Raw genomic sequence first — 21117 nt, forward strand, 5'->3', positions numbered from 1 at the left:
CCCTACATATCCCAAATGAACAGACCAGAGATTGTGGATCCCCTTTTAGATTGGATTGGGCTATTTAGCTTCAGGATGAGAGCCACTTTGATGGCTTCCGCTATTATTTCAGTCATTTGAAGACTGCGGTAATAGATTAAAGTAATGGGGGTTTCCACTCAGGTTTATCTCTCTATAGTTATAGAAGTATTTGCATGGATCCTTGAGTGTTTAAGGAGATGTTGTTGGTGTTATGTATCTATGTCTCATTGCTGCAGTATTGTCTGGACGTACTAGGACCAGTGGTTTAAGAATGTAGGGAATAGCATATTTTTTGGAGGGTTTAGCAAAATGCCACCTTGCAGACCTAAAAATATTGATTTGTTTAGATGGCTCGGTAGCACAACACTAGGCTACTCCACAATTCATCTTCCTGACAACCTGGTGGGTATGCATGTTGAAGTTTTATAATAAGGGTGGGCTTACAGTACCTTTTATATGTAGTCCCCTCTTTGTTAAGGGACCAAAAAGACAATTGAGCAGGAAGCTGTTTCATAGCTGTTCCCTTGTTATTTAATTAATAGTTAAGCAGTTAAAAATGTCTGGAGCAGATTCCAAATGTGGAATTTAAATTTGGAAGCTGTTGATGTGTACTCTCAATAAGGTCAAAGGAGCGATCAATGCAAGCAAAGCAGGCCATCACTGGGCTGAAAAAAACAAGACAATCCCACTCTCTGGGAGGTAGGTGTATCATTGTCAAACTCTACAATCAAGAGAAGACCTCATGAAAATAAATCCAGAGTGTTTACCAAAATGTGCAAGGTAAGGCCAAATTAGACTTTGCCAGAAAACATAAATCAACTTGTACTAGAATGATAGGAAGAGTAATGAATAAAAAGGGAAGGAACAACTCATGATATGAAGCATACCACATCATCAGTGAAACATGAAGGAGGTAGTGTTATAACATGGACATGCATGAATGCCAAAAAAACTGGGTCACTAGAGTTTATTGATGATGTGACTTCTGACAGAAGCAGCAGGATGAATGCTGAAGTGTGTAGGGCTATACTATCTGCTCAGATTCAGCCAAAATCTGCAAAACTTATAGGACAGTGCTTCACATTACAGATGGACAATAACCCAAAACATATTGTAAAATTGGCCAAGAAGTTACTAACCTTTCCATTTTTGCTTTTAAATCTTAGCTGAGAGCTTGTAAGTGAGTGCTGGGTTTTCTCTGTGTGTTGTATTAATTTGTTTTGTAATTTTCCCTATGGTTCTTGCACCCAGACCTGTCTGGGGTTAACTGCTTGTGGCTCTGGGGACAGCACAGCTTCCTGTGAGTGCCAGTGGCACCCAGGGCTGAGCATGTTGCAGGGTCATGGGATGTGTACCCGGTCCGGTATGAGAGTGCAGTTCCCTTCCGTGTTTTGTATATGTCTAGGGTGGTTACATATTCCTGTGCACCCTTCCCTAGTTTTCAGTTTGTTTGGATTTGAAAGCTTGCATTGTGTGGCTGTTTTAGGGTCTCAGGTATTGGAAAGGACCTTGACGTGGTACCTGAGCTTGTCCCATTTGGCCAGATGCGGTGACTAACCTTTCCATTTTTGATTTTAAATCTTAGCTGAGAGCTTGTAAGTGAGTGCTGGGTTTTCTCTGTGTGTTGTATTAATTTGTTTTGTAATTTTCCCTATGGTTCTTGCACCCAGACCTGTCTGGGGTTAACTGCTTGTTGCTCTGGGGACAGCACAGCTTCCTGTGAGTGCCAGTGGCACCCAGGGCTGAGCATGTTGCAGGGTCATGGGATGTGTACCCGGTCCGGTATGAGAGTGCAGTTCCCTTCCGTGTTTTGTATATGTCTAGGGTGGTTACATATTCCTGTGCACCCTTCCCTTGTTTTCAGTTTGTTTGGATTTGAAAGCTTGCATTGTGTGGCTGTTTTAGGGTCTCAGGTATTGGAAAGGACCTTGACGTGGTACCTGAGCTTGTCCCATTTGGCCAGATGCGGTGACTAACCTTTCCATTTTTGCTTTTAAATCTTAGCTGAGAGCTTGTAAGTGAGTGCTGGGTTTTCTCTGTGTGTTGTATTAATTTGTTTTGTCATTTTCCCTATGGTTCTTGCACCCAGACCTGTCTGGGGTTAACTGCTTGTGGCTCTGGGGACAGCACAGCTTCCTGTGAGTGCCAGTGGCACCCAGGGCTGAGCATGTTGCAGGGTCATGGGATGTGTACCCGGTCCGGTATGAGAGTGCAGTTCCCTTTCGTGTTTTGTATATATATATATATATATATATATATATATATATATATATATATATATATATATATATATAAAGAAACACAAAAGAGAAATACTCTCGACAGGAATGTGTATTATGTCCTGTGGAAAAAAGAGGTGTTAGTATATTGAATGTATAATAAGTGTGTGTGTGTGTCTGTGTATACATATATATATATATATATATATATATATATATATATTCTCTTTTCTTCAATAGTGACTTATCCTAAAGTATTCTGAATTTGAAGTAACTATTAGGAGAGTTCCTTTATTTGATTGTGAAGAAGTCCCTTATTGGGGTGTTTTCGGGTAGTCAGACTGATAATACAATCAAATAGAGTTTGGCTCCTTTGGTCAGGAAACAGTTTTCCTACAGAGGGGTGGTATACAGCAATATTTAGAACTCCACTTGTAATCTAGACCTAAATAAATGCTAGATAGAATGATGCATTCAAAGAAAAGATAAGTCTGAGAATAACATGTAGAAGATGTAGTTTTTATAGTTTAATTAGGTGTTGTAACTTAGGTTACCTTTTTTGCTGTGACCAATTAGGAACACTTATAAATAGGTCACTAAAGTGTGCAGCCAATGGCTGTGTGGAATATAACAGTGTTCTGCACTTCCATTTCTAACAGGATCTGAAAAGCTCATAATTTCAGAATGGAATTACAGGAAAAGGGGACAAAATAAATAAAGTATATTGCAGATGTTTTTTATATATATGATTTATCATTTTATATTACCATCTGAAAGTGTTTAATGTCCATTTAAAATAATTTCTATCTGAACAAAAAGTCTTAATGGGACTATAAACTGAAAATGTTCATGATTCAGATAAAGCATGCAATTTTAAACAACTTTCCAATTTATTTCCCGTCTCTAATTGCTTTGTTCTCTTGGTATCCATTGTTGAAAAGCATACTTAGGCAAGCTTAGGAGGAGTAATACACTTCTGGGATCTAGCTAAGCTCCTTGTCTTTGCGTCACCCAATTTGGAGCTCGTTTCTATTTAGCCGCAATTAGGTTTGCGAGAAGTCGCAAACCGATAAATATACTGTTGGAAGCAATTTTGGTTATCGACTGCTTCCGATGGAGCATTATACCTCAATATCGGCAGCAGCCGGAGTTTCCCAAAATATTTTTCCATCCCATAGAAAGTATTAGAAGCCATTGGGGGGTAGTTATCATCGTGTCAACTTTCCTGCCTTCGCCGGCCCAATACGCCCGCCTAAGCTCGCCTACCTTCGCCGCCTCGGACCTGAAAAAATACGCCTAAGTTATCAAATAAAGCTGTCAAAAAGCTGCGGGGCGATGAGCAGCGGACTGTGAGAGTTATCACTCATCCGATCTCGCTGCTCTTCGGCTTTTTCCCAGCTTTATTGCTAGCCTGTCACTAAGCACTCACACTATACTATACTGTTCTACCCCCTATACCAGCGCCCCCGGAGCCCCCCGCAACTAAATAAAGTTACTAACCCCTAAACCGCCGCTCCTAGACCCCGCCGCAAGTCTTATAAATGTATTAACCCCTAAACCGCCGCTCCTAGACCCCGCCGCAAGTCTTAAAAAATGTATTAACCCCTAAACCGCCGCTCCCGGACACCGCTGCCACCTACATTATACCTAGTAACCCCTATCCTGCCCCCCCTATACCGTCGCCCTCTATAATAAAGTTATTAACCCCTATCCTGCTGATCCCGCACCTCGCCGCAAATAAATAAATAGTTTAACCCCTAAACCGCCGCTCCCTGAACCCGCCGCAACCTATATTAAATTTATTAACCCCTATCCTGCCCCCCCTACACCGTCGCCACCTATAATAAATTTATTAACCCCTATCCTGCCCCCCACTACACCGCCGCCACTGTAATAAAATTATTAACCCCTAAACCTAAGTCTAACACTAACCCTAACACCCCCCTAACTTAAATATTAATTAAATAAATCTAAATAATATTTCTATTATTAACTAAGTTAATCCTATTTAAAACTAAATACTTACCTATAAAATAAACCCTAATATAGCTAAAATATAAATAATAATTACATTGTAGCTATCTTAGGATTTATATTTATTTTACAGGTAACTTTGTATTTATTTTAGCTAGTTAGAATAGTTATTAAATAGTTATTAACTATTTAATAATTACCTAGCTAAAAGAAATACAAAATTACCTGTAAAATAAATCCTAACCTAAGTTACAATTAAACCTAACACTACACTATCATTACATTAATTAAATAAACTACCTACAAATAACTACAATTAAATACAATTACATAAACTAACTAAAGTACAAAAAATAAAAAAAGCTAAGTTACAAACATTTAAAAACATATTACAACAATTTTAAGCTACTTACACCTAATCTAAGCCCCCTAATAAAATAACAAACCCCCCCAAAATAAAAAAAAATGCCCTACCCTATTCTACATTAAAAAAGTTCAAAGCTCTTTTACCTTACCAGCCCTTAAAAGGGCCTTTGTGGGGCATGCCCCAAAGAGTTCAGCTCTTTTGCCTGTAAAAGAAAAATACAACCCCCCCCCCAACATTAAAACCCACCACCCACATACCCCTAATCTAACCCAAACCCCCCTTAAAATAACCTAACACTAATCCCCTGAAGATCATCCTACCTTTAGTCGTCTTCACTCAGCCGAGCCACCGATGGAACTGAAGAGGACATCCGGACCGGCAGAAGTGATCATCCAAGGGGCGCTGAAGAAATCTTCCATCCGATGAAGTGATCCTCCAAGCGGCGCTGAAGAAATCTTCCATCCGGGCGAGGTCATCTTCCAAGAGGCACTGAAGAAGTCTTCTATCCGGGCGAGGTCATCTTCGAAGCCGGGTCTTGAATCTTCATCCCGCCGACGCGGAACATCCTTCTTTCCCGACGGACTACCGACAAATGAAGGCTCCTTTAAGGGACGTCATCCAAGATGGCGTCCCTTCAATTCCGATTGGCTGATAGGATTCTATCAGCCAATCGGAATTAAGGTAGGAAAAATCTGATTGGCTGATGGAATCAGCCAATCAGATTCAAGTTCAATCCGATTGGCTGATCCAATCAGCCAATCAGATTGAGCTTGCATTCTATTGGCTGCGGCGGTTTAGGGGTTAATATTTATAGAGTAGCTTGGGGTGGGCTCCGTGAGCGGCGGTTTAGGGGTTAATCATTTTATTTAGTTGCGGCGGTGTAGGGGGGGACAGATTAGAGGTGTTTAGACTCGGGGTACATGTTAGGGTGTTAGGTGTACACAATTCCCATAGAAATCAATGGGATGTCTGGCAGCAGCGAACTTGTACTTTCGCTATGGTCAGACTCCCATTGATTCCTATGGGATCCGCCGCCTCCAGGGTGGCGGTTTGAAAACCAGGTACGCTGGGCCGTAAAAGTGCCGAGCGTACCTGCTAGTTTTTTGATAACTAGCAAAAGTAGTCAGATTGTGCCGAACTTGTGTGCGGAACATCTGGAGTGACGTAAGAATCGATCTGTGTCGGACTGAGTCCGGCGGATCGAAGTTTACGTCACAAAATTCTACTTTTGCCGGTCTCTAGCCTTTGATAACTAAGGCGAATCAGCCTTGCCACAAATACGCTGCGGAATTCCAGCGTATTTGAGGTTGACGGCTTGATAACTACCCCCCATTAAGTGATAACTTATATCAGGTTTCCAATGAAAGTGCAAACCGTTAATACATTGTCGGAGGCGGTCGATACATTGAGAAAAATTAGACTCATTTCAACTAGGTGTAAAAGAGGAAAACTAAGCTTTTTGAGACCTATTTCTCATTGAAATTATAAAACTTGCAAATAATTCAAGTGTTTCAATGTATAAAAAAATTGTAATATGTAATTGTTATTGTTATCCAATGTATAGGAATAATTGCACTATTTTTTTATTGAAATATATCAGTATGTATTTAAATATAAAAATATATGCAAGCGCATACAGAATTCAAACTAGACCTATGCCAGCAATATATATTACATATATAAGTGTATCTTTGTTTTGTTTCTCTTTAGAGGTGATCACAGGTAAGGAGCACAGACGTTAAATGTAAATTTGATAGTGTAATGTCCGGTTACCATTGCAACTAATTGATTTTCAAGAAATCCGACGTTCGATGGAAGCGTTAACACAACGTTAATTTAAAGGGACACGGAACCCAAATTTGTTAATTTGTAATTCTGAAAGAGCATGCAATTTTAATCAACTTTCTTATTTACTCCTATTATCAATTTATCTTCGTTCTCTTGCTATCTTTTTTTGACAAAGAAGGCATCTAAGCTTTATTTTGGTTTCAGTACTCTGGACAGCACTTTTTTATTGGTGGATGAATGTATCCACCAATCAGCAAGGACAACCCAGGTTGTTCAACAAAAATGGGCCGGCATCTAAACTTACATTCTTGCATTTCAAATAAAGATACCAAGAGAATGAAGATAATTTGATAATAGGAGTAAATTCGAAATTTGATTGAAATTTCATGCTCAATCTGAATCACGGAATTAAATTTTTGGGTACAGTGTCCCTTTAAATGCGCAAAATATTTAAATGGAAACCTGGTACTAAAATGGAGTCGTAAATTACTTTTAGCTGTCGGCCACTTCAGTAGCTTATGGCTCCATTTTTAACGACTCAATGAAAGCCAGCCCTTGTTCAGCTAGCTCTCAGTAGTGCATTGCTGCTCCTTCAACAAAGATTACCAAGAAAATGAAGCAATTTTTGCTTATAGAAGTAAATTGGAAAGTGGTTTAAAATTGTATGAGACTTGATATCCTCATGAGTTGTACTTACATTAGCTCCGCTGCTGGGGGAGGGGGAATTTACTAAATGTGATGCTTGATCGTCTAATGAAGTGAGTTCACTTTTCTTTTCACTCCACTCCCTTTTGTCTTAAAGTGGTAGTGAACACTTTAAGATTGTATTACACAATGATTACTTATGTGTAATAAAACAACTTTGCAAAATATTTAATTTTTATTTTTGACACATTTTTCATATAATTCAATTCTGAAAACGGTGGGTTTTTCAAATTCTCCGAAATGCAATTGCAAAACTGTTCTCAAGGCTAAATCTGCTACATATCTATACCTAAATGGCATCAGCAGAGTTTATAAGAATGCATATTTTTGCTAACATAATGACCATGACTAGCCTTGTGTATTCCACATATATGTTTTATGAGTAAATGTATCTTGCGGTATGGCTATGAGAGCTATTGTTTCCTAATAAGCCATAGTTTTTGTATGAATTTGTCATATTTTTTCTCTCTATTTTGGCCTCTAAGCTGGTGATTGCATTACCAGAACCGGATAATACAGTATATGTTTAATATTTTAATATTGAATCATTCCTATTAGAATTTTTAATAATAATTTTTGTAGAAGGAAGTGCGCTCAATCTCCTTTTCTCATCTTTTTTTTTCTGACACTTGTTTTTCCACTTTTTTGAAATTCATTGTTAAGCAGGGAAAAGGCAGCACCATATAGGGGCGACATAGAACGTGCCTCTCCTTGTTTGTGTTCTTCACATTTATATAACAGTGCGAGTTGTGTCAGCACACAATGCCCTCACCCTTCTCTGCAGCCATGCTAGAGATTAATCCCCTAGGTGTGGCACCTCTCCCCCAACAGATTTCACTGATTGTTTCCTCGAAAAAGCAACAAGGTGGACAGATGAATAGTAATATTGGGCACGTGGTGGTGGCATCCTCAAATCTCTCAATTTTGACTCCAAATAATACAAGAAATTGGTTCTCAATACCACATGTCCACTTGAACCTTTAAATCTGGCTATTTAATAGACCTTTCAAAAATCCCATAAGGCTCATGAATGAAAACTCTACCAAATCCTGGCACTGCTAGTGCCGAGTAGAAAAACATAATTTATGCTTACCTGATAAATTTATTTCTATTGTGGTGTATCCAGTCCATGGATCATCCATTACTTGTGGGAAATTCTCATTCCCAACAGGAAGTTGCAAGAGAACACCCACAGCAGAGCTGTCTATATAGCTCCTCCCCTCACTACCATATCCAGTCATTCGACCGAAAACAAGCAGAGAAAGGAGAAACCATAGGGTGCAGTGGTGACTGTAGTTTAAAATTAAAAAATACCTGCCTTAAAATGACAGGGCGGGCCGTGGACTGGATACACCACAAGAGAAATAAATTTATCAGGTAAGCATAAATTATATTTTCTCTTGTAAGGTGTATCCAGTCCACGGATCATCCATTACTTGTGTGATACCAATACCAAAGCTAAAGTACACGGATGAAGGGAGGGACAAGGCAGGTACTTAAACGGAAGGTACCACTGCCTGTAAAACCTTTCTCCCAAATATAGCCTCCGAAGAAGCAAAAGTATCAAATTTGTAGAATTTTGAAAAAGTATGAAGCGAAGACCAAGTCGCCGCCTTGCAAATTTGTTCAACAGAAGCCTCATTTTTAAAGGCCCATGTGGAAGCCACAGCTCTAGTAGAATGAGCTGTAATCCTTTCTGGAGGCTGCTGGCCAGCAGTCTCATAGGCTAAGCGGATTATGCTTCTTAGCCAAAAGAAAGAGAGGTTGCCGAAGCCTTTTGACCTCTCCTCTGTCCAAAGTAGACAACAAACAAAGCAGATGTTTGCCAAAAATCTTTAGTAGCTTGTAAGTAAAACTTTAAAGCACGGACCACGTCCAAATTGTGTAATAAACGTTCCTTCTTCGAAGAAGGATTAGGACACAAGGATGGAACAACAAGTCTTGATTGATATTCTTGTTAGATACCACCTTAGGTAAAAACCCAGGTTTGGTACGCAGAACTACCTTATCTGCATGGAAGATCAGATAAGGAGAATCACATTGTAAGGCAGATAACTCGGAAACTCTACGAGCCGAGGAAATAGCTACCAAAAAAAGAACTTTCCAAGATAAAAGTTTGATATCTATGGAATGAAGAGGTTCAAACGGAACCCCCTGAAGAACTTTAAGAACCAAATTTAAGCTCCAAGGTGGAGCAACAGGTTTAAACACAGGCTTGATTCTAACTAAAGCCTGACAAAATGCCTGAACGTCTGGAGCATCCGCCAGACGCTTGTGCAAAAGAATAGATAGCACAGAAATCTGTCCCTTTAAGGAACTAGCTGACAATCCTTTCTCCAATCCTTCTTGGAGAAAAGATAATATCCTGGGAATCCTGACCTTACTCCACGAGTAGCCCTTAGAATCACACCAATAAAGATATTTACGCCATATTTTATGATAGATTTTCCTGGTGACAGGCTTCCGTGCCTGAATCAAGGTATCAATGACTGACTCGGAGAAACCACGCTTTGATAAAATCAAGCGTTCAATCTCAGGGCAGTCAGCCTCAGAGAAATTAGATTTGGATGGTTGAAAGGACCTTGAAGTAGAAGGTCCTGTCTCAGCGGCAGAGTCCATGGTGGAAAGGATGACATGTCCACCAGATCTGCATACCAAGTCCTGCGTGGCCACGCAGGCGCTATCAAGATCACTGATGCTCTCTCCTGCTTGACTTTGGCAATCAGACGAGGGAGCAGAGGAAACGGTGGAAACACATAAGCCAGGTTGAAGGACCAAGGTGCTGCTAGAGCATCTATCAGCGTTGCCTTGGGGTCCCTGGACCTGGATCCATAACAAGGAAGCTTGGCGTTCTGGCGAGACGCCATGAGATCCAGTTCTGGTTCGCCCCAATGAAGAACCAATTGTGCAAACACCTCCGGATGGAGTTCCCACTCCCCCGGATGAAAAGTCTGACGACTTAGAAAATCCGCCTCCCAGTTCTCTACACCTGGGATATGGATAGCTGATAGGTGGCAAGAGTGAATCTCTGCCCAGCGAATTATCTTTGAGACTTCTAACATCGCTAGGGAACTCCTTGTTCCCCCTTGATGGTTGATGTAAGCCACAGTCGTGATGTTGTCCGACTGAAATCTGATGAACCTCATCGTCGCTAGATGAGGCCAAGCCTGAAGAGCATTGAATATCGCTCTTAGTTCCAGAATGTTTATTGGAAGGAGTGACCCCTCCTAAGTCCACGATCCCTGAGCCTTCAGGGAGTTCCAGACTGCACCCCAACCTAGAAGGCTGGCATCTGTCGTTACAATTGTCCAATCTGGCCTGCGAAAGGTCATACCTTTGGACAGATGGACCCGAGATAGCCACCAGAGAAGAGAATCCCTGGTCTCTTGGTCCAGATTCAGTAAAGGGGACAAATCTGTGTAATCCCCATTCCACTGACTGAGCATGCATAGTTGCAGCGGTCTGAGATGTAGGCGTGCAAACGGCACTATGTCCATTGCCGCTACCATTAAGCCTATTACTTCCATGCACAAAGCCACCGAAGGGCAAGGAATGGAATAAAGAACACGGCAGGAATTTAGAAGTTTTGATAACCTGGACTCCGTCAGGTAAATTTTCATTTCTACAGAATCTATCAGAGTCCCTAGGAAGGAAACTCTTGTGAGGGGGGATAGAGAACTCTTTTTCTCGTTCACCTTCCACCCATGCGACCTCAGAAATGCCAACACTATGTCCGTATGAGACTTGGCAATTTGGAAGTTTGACGCCGGAATCAGGATGTCGTCTAAATAAGGGGCCACTGCTATGCCCCGTGGCCTTAGGACCGCCATGTATTGACCCTCCTGGGTCATAGGTAGGATGGTACGAATAGTCTCCATCTTGAATGATGGAACTCTGAGGAATTTGTTTAAGATCTTTAGATCCAAAATTGGTCTGAAGGTTCCCTCTTTTTTGGGAACCACAAACAGATTTGAGTAAAATCCCTGTCCCTGTTCCTCCTTTGGGACTGGATGGATCACTCCCATAACTAGGAGGTCTTGTACACAGTGTAAGAATGCCTCTCTCTTTATCTGGTTTGCAGATAATTGTGAAAGGTGAAATCTCCCTTTTGGGGGGGAAGCCTTGAAGTCCAGAAGATATCCCTGGGATATAATTTCCAACGCCCAGGGATCCTGGACATCTCTTACCCACGCCTGGGCGAAGAGCGAAAGTCTGCCCCCTACTAGATCCGTTACCGGATAGGGGGCCATTCCTTCATGCTGTCTTAGAGGCAGCAGCAGGCTTTTTGGCCTGCTTCCCCTTGTTCCAGGTCTGGTTAGGTCTCCAGACCGTCTTGGACTGAGCAAACGTTCCCTCTTGTTTTGCATTAGAGGAAGTTGATGCCGCACTTGCCTTGAAGTTTCGAAAGGCACGAAAATTAGACTGTTTGGCCCTTGGTTTGGACCTATCCTGAGGAAGGGCATGACCCTTTCCTCCAGTGATATCAGCAATAATCTCCTTCAAACCAGGCCCGAATAGGGTCTGCCCCTTGAAGGGAATGTTAAGCAGCTTCGATTTTGAAGTAACGTCAGCTGACCATGATTTAAGCCATAGCGTTCTGCGCGCCTGGATAGCAAAACCAGAATTCTTAGCCGTTAGTTTAGTCAAATGAACAATGGCATAAGAAACAAAAGAATTGGCTAGCTTAAGTGCTCTAAGCTTGTCAAGTATTTCATCCAATGGAGTCGCTACCTGTAAAGCCTCTTCCAGAGACTCAAACCAGAACGCCGCAGCAGCAGTGACAGGCGCAATGCATGCAAGGGGCTGTAGGATAAAACCTTGTTGAATAAACATTTTCTTAAGGTAACCCTCTAACTTTTTATCCATTGGATCTAAGAAAGCACAACTGTCCTCGACAGGGATAGTAGTACGCTTTGCTAGAGTAGAAACTGCTCCCTCCACCTTAGGAACTGTCTGCCATAAGTCCCGTGTGGTGGCGTCTATTGGAAACATTTTTCTAAAAACAGGAGGGGGAGAGAACAGCACACCTGGTCTATCCCATTCCTTAGTAATAATTTCTGTAAACCTTTTAGGTATTGGAAAAACATCAGTACACACTGGCACTGCATAGTATTTATCCAGTCTACACAATTTCTCTGGCACTGCAATTGTATCACAGTCATTCAGAGCAGCTAAAACCTCCCTGAGTAACACGCGGAGGTGTTCAAGCTTAAATTTAAATGTAGAAATATCAGAATCAGGTTGCATCATCTTCCCTGAGTCAGAAATATCACCCACAGAAAGAAGCTCTCCTTCTTCAGCTTCTGCATATTGTGAGGCAGTATCAGACATAGTTCTTAAAGCGTCAGTATGCTCTGTATTTCATCTAACTCCAGAGCTATCTCGCTTTCCTCTAAATACAGGTAGTCTGGCTAACAGTGTATTATCCATGACTGCCGCCATGTCTTGTAAAGTAAACGCTATGGGCGCCCTGGATGTACTTGGCGCCATTTGAGCGTGAGTCCCTTGAGCGGGAGTCAAAGGATCTGACACGTGGGGAGAGTTAGTCGGCATAACTTCCCCCTCGACAGATTCCTCTGGTGATAAATTTTTTAAAGACAGAATATGATCTTTATTGCTTAAAGTGAAATCAGTACATTTGGTACACATTCTAAGAGGGGGTTCCACCATGGCTTTTAAACATAATGAACAAGGAGTTTCCTCTATGTCAGACATGTTTATACAGACTAGCAATGAGACTAGCAAGCTTGGAAAACACTTTAAATCAAGTTAACAAGCAAATATAAAAAATGGTACTGTGCCTTTAAGAGAAACAAATTTTGTCAGAATTTGAAAAACTGTGAAAAAAGGCAGTAAATCAAACAAAATTTTTACAGTGTGTATAATAAGCTAACAGAGCATTGCACCCACTTGCAAATGGATGATTAACCCTTTAGTTCAAAAACCGGATCAAAAAAACGATATAGACGTTTTTTAACAGTCACACCAAACTGCCACAGCCTTGCTGTGGGCTTACCTTCCCCAACAAACGATTTTGGAAGCCTAAAAGCCCTTTAGAGATGTCCTGTAGCATTCAGGGAACTCCTGGATGTCTCAGTCTGTAATAGTTAATGCACAAAAAAGCACTAAACTAGGCCCCTCCCACTCATAGTAACACAGTGGAAAGCCTCAGGGAACTGTTTCTAGGCAAATTTAAGCCAGCCATGTGGAAAAAAACTATGCCCCAATAAAGTTTTATCACCAAAGTATATATAAAAACGTTTAAACATGCCAGCAAACGTTTTATATTGTAAATATAAAAGAGTTTTACCTCAGAAAGTAAGCATGATACCAGTCGCTATTAAATCACTTTATTCAGGCTTACCTTACATAAATTTGGTATCAGCAGCATTTTCTAGCCTTCATTTCATCTTCTAGAAAAATATTAACTGCACATACCTCATAGCAGGATAACCTGCACGCCATTCCCCCGCTGAAGTTATCTCTCTCTTCAGACATGTGTGAGAACAGCAATGGATCTTAGTTACAACCTGCTAAGATCATAGAAATCCCAGGCAGATTCTTCTTTTTTCCTGCCTGGAACAAAATAGCACAACTCCGGTACTATTTAAAAATAATATACTCTTGATTGAAGCAAAATAACAGCTACATTTCACCACTTATCTCTTACTACCTCCATGCTTGTTGAGAGTTGCAAGAGAATGACTGTATATGGTAGTGAGGGGAGGAGCTATATAGACAGCTCTGCTGTGGGTGTCCTCTTGCAACTTCCTGTTGGGAATGAGAATATCCCACAAGTAATGGATGATCCGTGGACTGGATACACCTTACAAGAGAAACTAGTCACATGACTCAGATGTGGAACTAGCACTGCTGATTGGATCAGTTGCATTTTCAGCGGTACTTCTACTGTGTGTTAAACCTCTTTGCAGGGGTTAAACACAATGTTAAAAGGTTTATGACCCTTTAATAGCGAAAAACTCTAAAAGTACATAAACACCAACAGTAATGATGTGGAGGCTCAGATTATCAATTCGTAGAGCTATTGGAATTGTATTTTTAACAACATAAGAAAATGGAGATTTACATTAACATGCAGTTGTTTTTGGGAATGATATCTAGAACAAACTGCAACAAAAATGTATTGTTCTACCACTCCAAGCAACTGTGGACCTTTTTTTTTCTCTTTACTAAATGGGGATGATGTTGCTCTTAAGACCTAACAGAGGAATGAGTATGAAAACTTACATGTAGTCCACTGTTTTGGAGATTTTCATCATGTATTAAGAGATCTGTAGGACAAATTAGCACTTACTTTTTATTGAATTTTTGTTTTATTATTGGTATACTTTAAAAATATGGATCTAACCAAACCTTCCATAATGGAAATGCACTGTTGCTCGATATGTAATCTGTTATCTTTATATGTAATTTTATAGGGGGAACTGTACCATTTTGAAGTAATTATGGGTTTGAATATTGGTTATAACGTGATATGATGTACTACAACAATATGTGGATTATAGAATGTTCTCCTTCAGTCAAATTCCAGAAGACAGAGTAACCCCTTGAACCTCTAGCCACAATTCGCCAAAACCAATTTATTTGAACTCCAGCTAACATTCAGATGCCCATTTATCAAGCTCCGTATGGAGCTTGAAGGGCTGTGTTTCTGGCGAGTCTGAAGCAGCGGTCTAAAGACCGCTGCTCCATAACCCTGTCCGCCTGCTCTGATGAGGCGGACAGGAATCGCCGCAATTCAACCCGATCGAATACGATCGGGTTGATTGACACCTCCCTGCTGGCGGCTGATTGGCCGCGAGTCAGCAGGGGGCGGCGTTGAGCTGCTTGTGCAATGCTGAATACGGAGAGCGTATTGCTCTCCGCATTCAGAGAAGTCTTGCAGACCTGATCCGCACTGTTAGATCAGGTCAGCAAGACCTTTCATAAATAGGCCTCATAATGTGTATTTTCTTGAAACTAGATCTAAATGAGTACTGTTTTAAATTGTGAGTCTGCACACGTTTAGTGAGTAAATTGATATTTATTTAAATATTACCAAATCATTTGCCCGTAGAACTGTAATCTGGACTGGTATAGGGGGCCGAGCCTTCACTTCTGGTTGTGTTGACTCCATAATGATCAGTCTATAAAATAAAGGAAAGCAAGATGTAACTCTCAAAAGACCTGTCAAAGAAGAATCAGTTTAAGAAAGAATCAAATTTAAAGTGTAAGCAGTGACATTTTAAAGATAATTTAGCAATGATATTCAGTCACAAATTACTAAATAGCAAGAGTTGATTGAAACTATATATATATATATATATATATATATATATATATATATATATATATATATATATATATATATATATATATATAATATTTGCATAGGAAATTAGCACATCTAGGCAAGAATCCCCGCTTGCTTTTCCCCAGAAATACCTCATATACAATGTTACCAATGCACAAGAGAATACTGGGTAAGTTATGCAAATTAGATATGCAAATTCTCAGTTTTTTTGCTTCAAAAATACTGTTTTAACACAGCTATCCTTTTAACAGGATTATTGCAGCAAACCAGAAATCACTCACTAGACAGCCTGTTTCGTTCTATTTGGAACTCATTAGTAGGAGATAGATTTCTGGTTGCTAAATTGATAAAGCTATTTTCAAGGTTAAACCAAAATTCATTAAAATTATGGGGGAGATAAAAAACTGAAATTAAAATCCGCCATGTCTCAAAATTAAATCAATGTAAATATTTGCATAGGAAATTAGCACATCTAGGCAAGAATCCCCGCTTGCTTTTCCCCAGAAATACCTCATATACAATGTTACCAATGCACAAGAGAATTCTGGGTAAGTTATGCAAATTAGATATGCAAATTCTCAGGTTTTTTGCACTCAAACTCGCGGAACAACACGCGGATAAATGCACTCAAACTCGCGGAGCAACACTAAGGTTATGCATAGCAGTTACACCTCAATTTACCAGCTGTTCTCATTGTCAACAACCCAGCAAAGGTGTCACTACACAAACTCAGTCTAGGTTATGAGAGAGGGAAGTATAAGGAGGCACAGCTGAACAAACCAGTCTACACACTTACACAGTGAACTGTGGGAGAGAGGAGTAAGATGGCGCTGCAGCGCCGAACAGTGTATGAGCCTCAGCACATAACTCTCCAGCAGTGAGTGAGCAGGGCTTAATATGTGGGAGAGAGGAGGAGTAAGATGGCGCTGCAGCGCCAAACAATGTATGAGCCTCAGCACATAACCCTCCAGCAGTGAGTGAGCACCGCGGTAGTGATAAAGGCAGGAGCGCAGGGTCATGTAACGTTGCTTGTTGACATCACTGACCCTGAATCGATTATGGGCTTCACTGCATCAATGCAGCATCGTTCAAGGCTGCATCACGATGCACCGGCTTAACGATTATTTTCTGCACCCCTATTTCAAAACTAAGCTATTAAATACCTAGGAACATATATATCCCCTGACAACGACACCCTTTTCAACAGAAATTATATTCCCCTCTTAAAAAATATGCACACAGACTTAAGAGAATGGAGTCTAAAAGCCCATTTCATGGTGGGGCCGAATTTAATCTGTCAAGATGACATCCCTCCCAAGGATACACTATATACTCCAAACTACACCACTACAGCTGCCTAACTGGTTCCTCTCTCCACAACAAACAATACTTAACACCTACATATGGGGAAAGAGTAAACCTAGAGTGAATAAACTCATACTTTATAGAACCACAGAAGCCAAAGGACTGGGAGTACTATGCTTAGAGGACTATTATAAAGCAGTTACCCTACAAAGGATATTAGACTGGCATACTTCCTATGATACTAAAGCATGGGTAGCCATAGACTCAAACATACTAAAGGTCCCTAAAGTAGGGGCCCTGTGTTGGGTCCCAAAAGAATCCAGACCACCACAATGTTACTATTTAGACATTCACAAACACCTTTTCCAATTATGGATAAAATAATTAAAACTGATAGCAATATAACCCATATATGTTTCCCATTCCCCTGAATGCTGAATTAATAGGGGGGCTAGATAAGGGCTATCAGATATAGCATCAGTGGGATCATACCATCCCTCTAGTCAACTTTCTTGCAGAAGGTAAACTAATAGAAAGAGAACACTTAACCAACCAAGTCGTATCTTATGCTAAAAATTGGCTCAAAGACGCCAAAATCTCAAATTACATCACCACCAGTCCACACAAAGCCGATTTACTCAGACCACTGACGACATTTGAATCTCTATGTTTTAAATAAATACCAATAAAACATCACCTCTCTCTCTCATGGCGACTCATACAGACTACTAGACACAATCATGCGCCCGACTATATCAATAGATGGCAAAGAGACACACAAATCTATAAGAAAGAGAGATACAAAATAATAAAATCTACCGGTCAATCCTCATCATCACCCCAGATATTAGAATTAATTACAAAAGCTTTCTTAGATGGTACCTCACACCTGTCAAACTAAATAATATCTATCCTGGAACTTCATCAAATTGTTGGAGGGGTTGTGGAAAAAAGGGAACTCTACTCCATATGTGGTGGGTGTGCGATCACATCCATCCACTTTGGCAAATACTGGAACACCACTTCAGATTGATAATGAACACATATTTTAATTTAACCTCTAGAAATACCTTATTAAATAACCTTCCAAAGTATCCATGGAAGTTGAAAACAAATAGGTATCAGCGCAGTTAAATCCCTCATAGCAAGACACTGGAAGACACCATTCACTCCTACAGAATCAATGTGGATTGATAAAACACACGACTTACTCTCCCTAGAGGAGTACGGTCACAAAAGATGAAATAAAAACATTCCCTGAATTAAAATGTATATGGGAAGACCACTTACATACACAAAACACAACACAGGACCACTACCAACTTTAATACAACCTGAGATTTACATAATTAAGAAGCCAGGAGACAATTGACCCCCCCCCCCTCCTCCTCCCTCTTCCCCCTCCTTGTTATGTAATTTGTTAAACATATCTTTAGAAAAACAAAATGCTGTAACTTTACTTTTTCGAATACCGATTCAGTTAAGAACAGAGAAAGAATGACAACATCAAAGACTACTGGGCCGAATTGTTAACTTTACCTCACTCTTGTCAAGTAGCAGTCCTGCTTTATGTTAAAGGGACAGTCTACACCAGAATTGTTATTGTTTTAAAAGATAGATAATCCCTTTTTTACCGATTCCCCAGTTTTGCATAACCAACACAGTTATATTTATATATATTTTACCTCTGTGATTATCTTGTATCTAAGCCTCTGCAAACTGCCCCTTTATTTCAGTTCTTTTGACAGACTTGCAGTTTAGCCAATCAGTGATAGCTCCCAGGTAACTTCACGTGCATGAGCACAGTGTTATCTATATAAAACACATGAACTAACGCCCTCTAGTGGTGAAAAACCTGTTAAAATGCATTCTTAAGAGGCGGCCTTCAAGGTCTAAGAAATTAGCATATGAACCTCCTAGGTTAAGCTTTCAACTAAGAATACCAAGAGAACAAAGCAAAATTGGTGATAAAAGTAAATTGGAAAATTGTTTAATATTACATGCCCTATCTGAATCATGAAAGTTTGTTTTGGACTAGACTGTCCCTTTAACTTTATCCTATAAGATCACAGTAAAAGCAAAGTGTGAACTCAGCACTGATAATGCTGATTACAGACTCCTTCTGCTAACCGACTCCTACACCACTACAGTAATACGATTGATAATGTGCTGAAGAAGAAGCACTTTATTAAACGTCAGGTGGCAACGTAACTACAAACTTCACTTTTGCAAAACAAAAGCTAATTTTAATTAAATAGCTTAAAAATAGTTATAAAGTTCAAACTACCAACGGGCATTAGATTAGTTTAAAAGCGATCAGCATGCTATGTTTCATGAAAATACATTCAGCCATGTCAGATGTAGATGTAGTACTGACTAAAAGTCCCAATTATAACTCAGTAGAATTGTTCCTAAAAAAAACAGCACCTTCTTTCTACATTTAATAACTTAAAAATAATTTGACCAATTTAACGGAAATTTGGCAGTTTTGTAGTTACTAATACTAGCTACAAAACTACCAAATTTCAGCACATCACATTTTAAACAGAAATGGAAACAGATTATTTTTTCAAACGTAAACTTTAGCTGCCCTACTGGCATTTGGTAAAATTCTGTACAAACCAGCAAAGGAAATGGTTTTATATTAAAGGGATAGGAACCCCCAAAATGTTCTTTCAGTATTTGGGTAGAACATACAATTTTAAACAACTTTCCTATTTACTTCTATTATCAAATGTGCTTCATTCTCTTGTTATCCTTTGCAGAACAGCATTGCACTACTGGTAGCTAGTGGAACACATCTAGTTCTCCAATCACAAGAGACTAATGTATGCAGACACCAATCAGCAGCCAGCTCCCACTAGTGTAGTAAATGTGCATATTCTTTTTCAACAAGGGATACCACATTTGAAAGAAGTAAATATAAAAGTGTTCTAAATTGACATGCTCTATCTGAATCATGCAAGTTTAATTTTGACTTTTCTATCCCTTTAAAGGGACACTAAACCCCATTTTTTCTTTCATGATTCAGATAGAGCAGCAATTTTAATCAACTTTCTAATTTACTCCTATTAGCAATTTTTTTGTTCTCTTGCTATCCATGTACAGTACTATCCAGGTTCTAACCCAAAAATGGGCTGCTAAGCTTACATTCTTGATTTTTCAATAAAGATAGCATGAGAACAAAGAAAAATTGATAATAGCAGTAAATTAGAAAGTTAATTAAAATTGCATGCTCTATCTGAATCATGAAAAAATGGGTTTTATATCACTTCAACCTTAAATTTCTGTATCACACAATCACTGAGATATATATTACCTTTTAGAAAATATTTTTTTTATATGTGAAACAAAACTGTAGTGGCCTTTAAGTGATCTAAAGCAAACATACCATCAGTGGGTGAAAACAATAAATCAGACAATTCAATAATTGTATTAACCCTTGTGTTATGTACATTATATAAAACCTATAATCAAAACGAATGAGCCAAAAGCAAGTGTTAACAAGAGAATCATTAAACACGGATATAGATTAATAAGAATAAAATGAGACACACGGATAAGTCACAGTATTATGTATTGCCAAGTGGTGTAAACCAGAATAACACAGCGTCACCCCATTGCTTATCATTTAACCAGCTTTTATAACAAAGCACCGGTGACCCGATCTCGGTACCGGTTATTACACATTATTATACATACTTTTACTCTGCGACTGCACACTTCGTTCGGCGTTCCCAGTCACCTAGACAACCTGCAGCAAATCTCGCGAGAACACGCTCTGCAGTTGCTAAGCAACAAGACTGGTGGCGTCACGTTTTTTGTTTTATATTTCCCAATAAGATAAAAGAACACTAATGTCGTAAAAAACTACACTAGTCACGTGACATAGACGAGGGAAAATAAAAAATAAAAGTGGGATGTATTCAGCATCAATATTGTATATACCTCCAGTTTTAGTACAATGAACCTGCCAATAAAATGTTGTAATTCAGTATATAAGATAACCTGCTGTCTTTATAGTTCCTAAGAAGAATATGGCTGTTAAACCAATCAGGATTAAAACAGTAGCCCTCTGGCAATCAGCTGCTATATGTTCCTCAGGAAGTGCACGGTTTTTAGAAACCCTTTGCCTATGTGTTTAACTCCTTTTCGTGGGTTAAACATAGAGGCATCTAGGGTCACTAAGCCTAGTTTGTGCTCATGAGGAATGAACCTGTCAAACTTTCAGTTCAAAATAAAACCTGTAATCCCTCTTAGTGTGATGATTTATTGCATTAGTGTGGCTACATAGAGAAGTGTAGATAGAAACCCAGAAAAAGTTTGTGTTTCACACCATTTTTATTTATTTGTTTACAGGACCTAGGCAAATGTAAGTAATCCAAAAGGGACATAATACTCTTATGCTAAATTACTTGAAACTG

This window comes from Bombina bombina, chromosome 11 (genome assembly GCF_027579735.1).
Source record: "Bombina bombina isolate aBomBom1 chromosome 11, aBomBom1.pri, whole genome shotgun sequence".
Classification (NCBI taxonomy): domain Eukaryota; kingdom Metazoa; phylum Chordata; class Amphibia; order Anura; family Bombinatoridae; genus Bombina; species Bombina bombina.